A 9804-nucleotide genomic window follows, 5' to 3' on the forward strand; every position below is an offset into this window, starting at 1 on the left:
ACGTTTTAAAAAAAATTTAATTATACAGTTTAAACAGCTTTTTCAAAACTATTTACAATCATATTATTTGTTGTCATTTCATGGAATTAGGCATAATCCAAATTTAATATAAGTACTATGAAAAAAGAACTAGAGGGAGATATAATCTATTTTTTAATACGATTCTTTGATCACAACCAACTAACTCTTGAGATAAACTGGGAATGCAGTAGACATCCCTTTATGATGCTCATACAGAAGCACATTTCCAAGCAATCTCACATTACAAAGTTGTTGCTGGCATCCTATAAAGGGAAAAAATAATTATTTTGCATGGTTACATTATCTTGAAGCTGTATTCGATAAAAAATTCTGAAACGAGAAAGCTCACTTTAATACTTATCCGGGCAAGACATTTTACTTCCATATAAAAGACATGGCATTTCGGGCCTATTGAGCCCCACTTGCCCGGATAAGGGTTAAAACAGTAAAAGAAAACGCAGCAGCATAAGGTACTGTTGGTTGGGAGCACTCTGAAGACCACCATGTGTTCGTTGTTCTCTGATAATACCATCAATACAGATAGAATTATTTCTACGAGTATGGCTATGTCAAACGAAATAAGGATTGAGAGACCTTTTAGATGCTCTCAGTGAAACAAATGCAATTTTAGAGCCACAACCAAATACTAGGAACGCTAAGGAAGAAATTCCTCTTATTAAAAAAAGAATGGAGGGACAATTCTTGTTAACAAATTCTGCTTAACAATGGAGGAGGAAGATATATGAAAGGTTGTGTTAAGTACAATACATTTAGTTTTTATCTAAGCATGAAAATAAATATTATGACCACATTTGTACTACATTTATTTTCAAACAAACCAGTTTTTTATTGATTCACAAAAAATTTTTATTGATTACGATTTACAATTAACCCATTCGCAGATACGACTAATATGCATGTACTTACAAAGGGAAATTACTGTCTGCATATGAAGATGTGTCCACAAATGTGTTAATACAATATTTACAATAAAATTATATTATAGAATATTTACAATAAAATTAAACTCAATATACACATTGATATTCAAGATTAGTTATTTCCAATTTTTTGTAATTCTATATTATTTGGGTGAAAATCTTATGTCCAGAGCTCTTTGGCAAACCAAACGTATCCCCAGCAACAAATTCTCTGGTTTACTTAGCATCCACATCATAAACATTAATTTTTTCCAATAGAATTATTCTGTTTTCAAATTGGTGGATATGACCAATACAATTAAATAGTTCCTGGAAATATAACAATATAATATACATGATGTTATTAATTTGTTATACAATTTTACCTGGAAAGTAGTTCTGGACATACGAAAATGTTCTCTAAATTGGATATTGAATTATGGTTTATATATATTTAATTTCATCTCATCCTTCTGGAATAATTGTGAGGCAGGTACATCTGCTAAATGTATAACGGCATTTGCTAATTTCGTCCCCAAACAAAAATTCTTCAAGAATATTATCCATTTTAGCTTAGACACAGTTTCAGTTTTATTTAAAAACAAAACTGTCTAGGTTATAAATTATATAAACAAAGAATAAAAAAATAAACAAATGGAACACAGAACACTCTCAATCGAATGTCAAACGTCAGTCGTTCACTAGTAAAAAAACTGTCAGCGTTTCAGCGCAAATTAATCGGATTGCACTCGGATTATTCTGGTGAACGCGACCAATAATTCGTATACGAGCATCACGATTCGAATGGTTCATACCCATTCGAGTCGCCGTATACGAAAAAATTCGTACACGAAGTATTCGAAAATACAAGACACCGGATTTCAAGCGAAATTCTTCTAATTTCGTATGCGAAATATGCTCGAATGAATTCGAAAATAGGACCCCAGGTTTGTTCCAACACGACCGAGAACCGTCACGAAACGGTAACGCTCCTGCGCAGTAAACAAAATCCGTTCCAACAAAAATATGATCGTCATCGGATCGTCCTTCCCACTGTTCCAACAAGAATTGTGATCTTTCGGTGACGGTTTCGTGATGATCATTTCAGTAATCGGGCAAATGCATAATGTGCTGGTTGGACTGACTTGCGCACTAGGATTTAATTCTTTAAAGTTTTTGAGCTTTTGATCGACTTGAAAGTACACAAGCTGTCACCAACAAAAATGACAAATATATGATTACCGTCATGGGACGATAACTGGGCGATACAATTACGAACATGCGCACAACAAACGGTACAAGTAGTTTCGTGACGGTTTCTGGACCGTCCAAAAGTTCATGTTGGAACAAACCTATACGTCTTTGGTTTGATATATTCGCGGTGTGCAAGTACTTGGAAAGGGAAACGAGAAACGACCGTGCGCGAGTCGCGGAGAAATATTGCAACTATCTTAAATAATTCATATTGTCAATTGAAATTGTCAAATTGACGTATATTTCATACCTTCTGTCATTGACGCAGAAAAATTATATATTGCTCGACAATATTGATATAATATGCAATTATTATATAAAGGTAAATTTAATTAATTGTATTTTGCTTGCAGTACTGCATTTTAATAACTGATTTTATTTACTACATACAATTGTTTACGTTTGCTAAACATAACCTGCATCTTATTTTTTCTTCTTATTATTTTTTTGGACTATGGTCTTGACAATTATCCAGCAACCAGGACTAATATAATTGGCCAATATAATTAAAAGTGCGAATAAAAGTACAGAGCGTAGAAATAGAGGTCGCTTTGCCGAACTTGCACGGTCCCAATACCAATAACGTATGACGTAGATATTAATATTATGTGACACATGACAGAAGCTCGAAACAAATGACTGAATGAAAAGCCCGGATGGAATAGGCACGAAGACATTTAATCATAGATATAACAGAATAGATAAGGCCAGTCGAAAAATAGCGTAACGCGGAACAGTTCGGGTCGGTGGTCTATCTATCTCTCTCTACTGGCGCTTAGCTTTCTCTCTCTAGCATATGATGGCCGCCGCCTGTGTGTCACTGTCGTTCCGTTATTCCCACCTCTTGGTAGATACAGTCAGCTACTTGCGTCTAGACAGCATACCAACAAATCAGGTGATTCCGTATCGATATCAAATTCAGATCGATATAATCGAATTGAATTTAGTAGCTCGAGCTCGGATATGTCATCGGGAGAACAATAACATCATGCCCCGCTAACTCTAAAGGCTGTATGACACTATGCATTTTCTTGTATCATTTCTAATATCGTTTCTGATATCGTTTCTTGTATACATTTTCTTGTATCATTTCTTGTACGTACATTTGTGCCCTGTATGACACTATGCAAGTTCTTGTATCGAAAATTGTATGAAATTCGGCACGTGATTGGTCGAAATTTTGTTTGTCACCCTGTGTCACGTTATGGTAGTTGGTAGTACTGCATCTACAGCTGATTTTAAGGATTTTATAAAACTTATAAACTTTTAATTAACATTTTAGTGTTAACCAGAATTTTACGTTGACTGTTTGAGGTTGATTATTTGTGTTTCTATTTTGTTTTGATATTTGTGCTAAAATATTTTCATTAGAATTATCTTCAGTTTGATCCAAATTAGGAACTATTGTATTTTCGTCTATTAAAAAATTATGCACCATGAAACCTACATTTAGATATAGTTTGAACTTTATTAGGAGCTAAATATATGGTTATTAGTAGAACAGTATAGTCCATACCAAAGGGTATATTAAGTATCAATAAAAGATTTATAAATAATACCTACAAAAACACAAATAAATTCATCAATACATGATCCCATTTTCATTTCAGCCGCCATTATGAGTAAGTAATTATGACATTTTAGATGTTTTACCAGCAGGTTTTACGTTTTTGCTCTTTGCGCAGAAATTGGCGCAGTTCTTGTACAAGAATCTGTGTCTGACTCAAATTCTTGTACGCTGTGTCTAGGTACACGCTAACGTGTACGCAAATAAAAAAAGTTAGGTACACGCTTAAACGTCATCAAGTCAGTGACGTCATTATTGAGCGTGTACTATGACTGGGTTTTTTGGTACACGCTAATTTGAGCCGCATGTATGCTGTGGTATTAAGTATCTGTAATATGTAAGTATCGCGAGTGTCAGAGTTTGGTTAGAATTTGTCTAATCGCGTTATGTTTACAGTTTAATATTGATTTGTAAAGAGTTTCCTTATTTTTACTTGTTTAGTGTTTTTTTTAATTAAGTATGGAGTGTGGACAATTATTTAGTTCTTTTAATGAGTTTAACAGCATTCTAAAACAGTATGAAAAAGATAAGAGACAAAAATTCGTGATTAAGGGTAGCAGAAGTAATAAGACAAAATATACGGGGCGATTGATTAGTGTGATAAAGCTCAGTAGATCCGCTATAATAATAGATAGCAATAAAAGTTAGTAACAAAAATTTTTAGCAAACTTTGAGCTTCATATTACAAAATTATTAAAATTAGTTAGAATGTTACAGGGCGTTCGATAACAGTGGCAGACCAAACTTATGTTTTTTAAATGGAAATGGAACATCCTATATTTTATTTTATGTTCGAAATCTTCTTAACTTCCATATCACAAAAATATAAAGGTTTATTATGTTATACAGGGTATTTACAAAGTTATAACCAATTTTCTTTGAAAATCGTAACAAGTTCAACTCCCTGTATAAATAAAAATAAACACCACAGCAAAAATAAACACCAATATTAACTTACGTATAAAAATTCTTTTAGCAGTATTTTGCATATAATATCATGTTAACTAATATTTATTTGCTAACCTGAATATATATTTTATATACAGTTGTTTTATTACAATTAAGTTTGAAACATCTGAATAGTTTTGCTTCCCTTCCCCTTTCCTTAATAAAAATATTTTATATCAAACAAACACTAAGGCCCGGTACTTTATGTCTAGATTAACAGCCGGTTAGTTAACCGAAGTTTAATCGGAACCTCTTTAGGGTCTCTTGCGTTGTAATAAATGCAATTATAATTATTATTATCCTTATTTTTAATTATATTTAATAATACTTGTAATTGCCTTTATTACAACCCAAGAGACCCTAAAGAGGTCCCGATTAAACCCCAGTTAGCTAACCGGCTGTTAATCGAGACATAAAGTACCGGACCTAAACATATCAAAATAGCGTGTACCAAAATATAAAGTCACTGCGCACGCTAAATAATGACCCCACGACAAATTTAGAAGAGATAAAAGAAGATCTTAAAACCAAAAACCATAATGTTATAAATATATGGAATATACTACACAACCAAACTAAAAAAATCGCTGCCTATGTTCTACATTGATCTAGAAACAAAAGATAATAACAAGGACATCTATAACATTAAACAAGTAATGCATTCCATAGTAGAATTCGAAGCACCGCATGTCAAGAGAATAATTCCGCAATGTAGTAGATGTCAAAAATACAACCACACAAAAAACTTCTGCAATAAACAACCGTGCTGTGTCAAATGCGCAGAACCTCATTACACTAAAGAATGTCCAAGGAAAACCAGAGACAGTAATGTTAAATGTGCTAACTGTGGTGAAAATCACCCCGCAAATTATAGAGGGTGTGAAGTTCACAAACAATTACAAAAACTTAAATTCCCTAACTTGAGACGACACAACGCGAGGACAAACCAAGATAGAACTACAACAGTCAACTATGTGCAACCTGGAATAACATACGCACAAGCAACGCAAGCAGTTAACCAGCAAGCCTCCAACCAAACTACTACACAACATATACCAAATCAAACTAATAACCACACAGACATGTCAGAACTGAAAGACATGTTAAAAAAACTGACGGAACAAATGAGCACTATGCTCAACCTCCTGACCATGATTCTCAACCAGAAATGACTCAGTTACTAAAGCTAGTATTATGGAACGCCAATGGCTTAAGTCAACATGTAGAAGAATTAAAACTATTTATTAACACACAAAAAATTGACATAATGCTGATTACAGAAACTCATTTTACATCCAAAAACCACATCAATATTCCACGATTTACAACTTATCATACGCAACATCCCAACGAAAAAGCACATGGAGGCACTGCAATAATAGTTAGTAATAAACTAAAGCACTACAAAATACAAAAACATGAATGCGACTATCTACAGGCCACCAGCATTGTTGTGGAAGATCAACTAGGCCCACTAACAGTATCAGCTATATACTGTCCGCCAAAGCACAATAACAAAACGGAACAGTTTGAAAATTTCTTTAAAACATTAGGAAATAGATTTATAGCAGGAGGAGATTTTAATTCTAAGCATACTACCTGGGGATCCAGAATTATTACCACAAAAGGCAGAGAACTTCTTAAAGCTATAAATGCGACCAATGCAAATTACCTCACCACAAGGGAACCAACTTACTGGCCTACCGACAATGCAAAAATACCTGATCTACTCGACTTTTATATTGTTAAAGGAATTAATGTTAAATTGGCAAAAGTAGAATCTTGTTACGATCTACCCTCTGACCACTCTAGCGTAATCGCGACATGGTATGCACAAATAACAAACAGTACTAAACAACCATCACTATACAGTAACAAAACAGACTGGAGCATTTTCAAGACTAAACTAGATGAACTAATTGACATAAACATCCCATTGAAAACAGAAAGTGACATCTACGCAGCAGTAGAAAATCTTCAGAAATCTATACAAGAAGCTGCTTGGTATGCTACCCCTGACTGCTACCAAACAGAATTGAAAGAGAATTGCCCAACTGTAATAAAGGAAATGATTGCTAGAAAGAGAAAAATAAAGGAAGAGTGGCGAAGAAAAAGAACACATGAGAACAAGGCGAAATTAAATAAAATCACCAAGGAAATTAAACTACAATTGCATAATATCAAAAATAACAAAATACAAGAATATCTTACAGGTTTATCAGCAAACGCAGATAGTGAATATACCCTTTGGAAGGCCACGAGAAAAATCAAACACCCGAAACAACAAATACCACCAATACGAAACCAAGAGGGAAACTGGTGTAGAAATAATAAGGAAAAAGCCGAAGCATTTGCAAATCACCTCACTAATGTATTCCAGCCACATCCCATGGAAGATGGTGACACAGAGGAAGAAATAAATGACTTCCTGGAATCGCCCTACCAGATGGATTTACCTATACAAAAAATCACCACTAAAGAAGTTAGAAATATGATCCAGCATGAAATCAGTCCAAAAAAAGCTCCAGGGTATGACCTGATCAACGGGAAAGTACTGCAGCAATTGACATGCAAAGGTCTGAAAATGATAACGCAAGTATTTAATGCAATATTTAGGCTAGGTTACTACCCAGAACAATGGAAAGTTGCTCAAATTATTCTCATACCTAAGCCAGGGAAAAATAAAACTCAGGTGACTTCATACAGACCAATAAGCCTGCTACCTGTTCTATCAAAAATTTTGGAAAAACTTCTCCTTAAACAATTATCCCCAGTTATAGAAGAAAGGAAACTAATTCCCCAACACCAATTTGGGTTCAGAACACAACACGGAACGATAGAACAGGTACATAGACTGGTAAAACACATCAGAAGTGATCTAGAAAATAAAAGGTATTGTTCTGCTGCATTCCTGGACATTGGTCAGGCCTTCGACAAGGTATGGCATGCTGGTATGCTCTTTAAACTAAAGAAAAACCTTCCTCATCCTTTTTATCAAATCCTAAAAAGCTATATTTCCAACCGACCTTTCCTAGTCAAGCAGGATAATGAATACACAAGCCTAAGACCAATAAAAGCCGGAGTACCACAAGGAAGTGTCTTGGGACCGATATTGTACTTGCTCTACACTGCTGACCTACCCACAAGTAACAAAACAACGTGTGCAACTTTTGCTGATGACACTGCTGTACTAGCCTCTCACCATGATCCAAATACAGCATCCAGAACCCTTCAGAAAGACCTTAATAATATACAAATATGGCTTAAAAAATGGAAGATAAAGGCGAATGAGAGTAAATCCATCCATGTAACCTTCACCATGAGAAGACAAACATGTCCATCTGTAACACTAAATGAAACTCAACTCCCACAAACCGATACTGTCAAGTACCTAGGAATCCATCTTGATAGGAGATTAACTTGGCAAAAACACATTTTTACAAAAAGAAAACAACTAGGAATAAAATTTCGAGAAATGTACTGGATCATCGGTCGTAAATCTCAACTATCACTTGAAAACAAACTGCTGATATATAAAACTATATTAAAACCAGTGTGGACCTATGGTATCCAACTTTGGGGGACAGCCAGTCAAACTAACCTAGAAATATTGCAGAGATTCCAGAACAAAGTCCTTAGAACAATGCTGAATGCCCCTTGGTACGTGCCAAACTATGTGATAGAGCAAGACCTCAATGTGCCATCCATAAAAACAGTAATAACGGAATATTACAAAAAATATTCCAAGAGACTAGAATCTCATCCAAATGAGTTAGCCAGCAACCTTACTGATGACCACAATGATGTACGACGCCTGAAGAGATTCAAAGTAGTGGATCTAGCAAGAAGATTCGAATAATCTGTGATAACTAAACTTATTTTAATTTGTTTTAATTTAATTTATGTAAAGAGGGTGATCACTGGATCTCCCTCTACAGGTCAAAATTTTCAATTTTTGTCAAATAATTTACCTATTGTTCTCAGTTGAGGACAGATTGTAAATATTACAACATTAAATAAAAAAAAAATAATGACGTCACTGGCTTGATGAAGTTTAATTCGCGTGTACCTAACTTTTTTATTTGCGTACACGTTAGCGTGTACCTAGACACAGCGAAAGATTAAAGATAACGCTGTGTCTAGGTACACGCTAACGTGTACGCAAATAAAAAAGTTACGTACACGCGAAACGTCATCAAGTCAGTGACGTCACTATTTAGCGTGCTCTGTTACTGGTTTTTTGCATACTCGCTAACTTGATAAGTACTTGTATATACCGCGAGTATCAGAGAGTCACAGTATTAGAATTTGTCTAATCGCGTTGTTTTTACTATAAAGAGTTTTCTTATTTTTTATTTGTTTAGTGTTTTTTTTTAATTAACTATGGAATGTGGACAATTATTTAGTTCTTTTAATGAGTTTTATTTTAAAACAGTATGAAAAAGATAAAGAGACAAAAATTCGTGATTAAGGGTAGTAGAAATATTAAGATAAAATATACAGGACAATTGCTTTGTTTGATAAAGCTTAGTAGATCCGCTATAGTAATATAAATATAGCAATAAAAATTAGTAACAAAAATTGTAACAAACCTTTAGCTTAATAATATTACAAAATTAGTTAGAATGTTACAGGGCGTTCGATAACATAGTGGCAGACCAAACTTATATATTTTTTAATGGAACATCCTATTTTTATGTTCGAAATCTTCTTAACTTTCTCATCAAAAAATATAAAGGTTTATTATGTTATAATATAGGGTATTTACCAAAGTTATAACCAATTTTCTATGAAAATAGTAATAAGTTCAACTCCCTGTATAAATGGAAATAAACACAACAGCATTGGTTTATAAACTGGTATAATTAACTTACGTATAAAAATTATTTTAACAGTATATTTTGTACATGTCAACTAAATATTTATTTTGTTAACTTGAATATTATACTTTTATATACATATTAATTTATTACAATTAAGTTTGAAACATCTGAATGAGTCGGCTTTCATTCCCCTTCCCTTAATAACAAATATTGTTCTATCAAACAAATGTAAAACATACCATACCAAAATAGCGTGCACCAAAATATAAAG

At 33.7% G+C, this 9804-nt stretch overlaps 1 long non-coding RNA gene across 1 annotated transcript; it reads right to left on the bottom strand.

Annotated features, from left to right (window-relative positions):
- Window positions 1-828: 828 nt before the first annotated feature.
- Window positions 829-1722, bottom strand: LOC126878903 (uncharacterized). The gene is made up of 2 exons (XR_007695866.1): window positions 1328-1722; window positions 829-1271 (listed from the first exon to the last, which is right to left on the bottom strand). It is a non-coding gene; the product is annotated as an uncharacterized LOC126878903 (long non-coding RNA).
- Between the last annotated feature and the right edge of the window lie 8082 nt (window positions 1723-9804).

This window comes from Diabrotica virgifera, chromosome 1 (assembly GCF_917563875.1).
Source record: "Diabrotica virgifera virgifera chromosome 1, PGI_DIABVI_V3a".
In the NCBI taxonomy this organism is placed as follows: Eukaryota; Metazoa; Arthropoda; class Insecta; order Coleoptera; family Chrysomelidae; genus Diabrotica; species Diabrotica virgifera.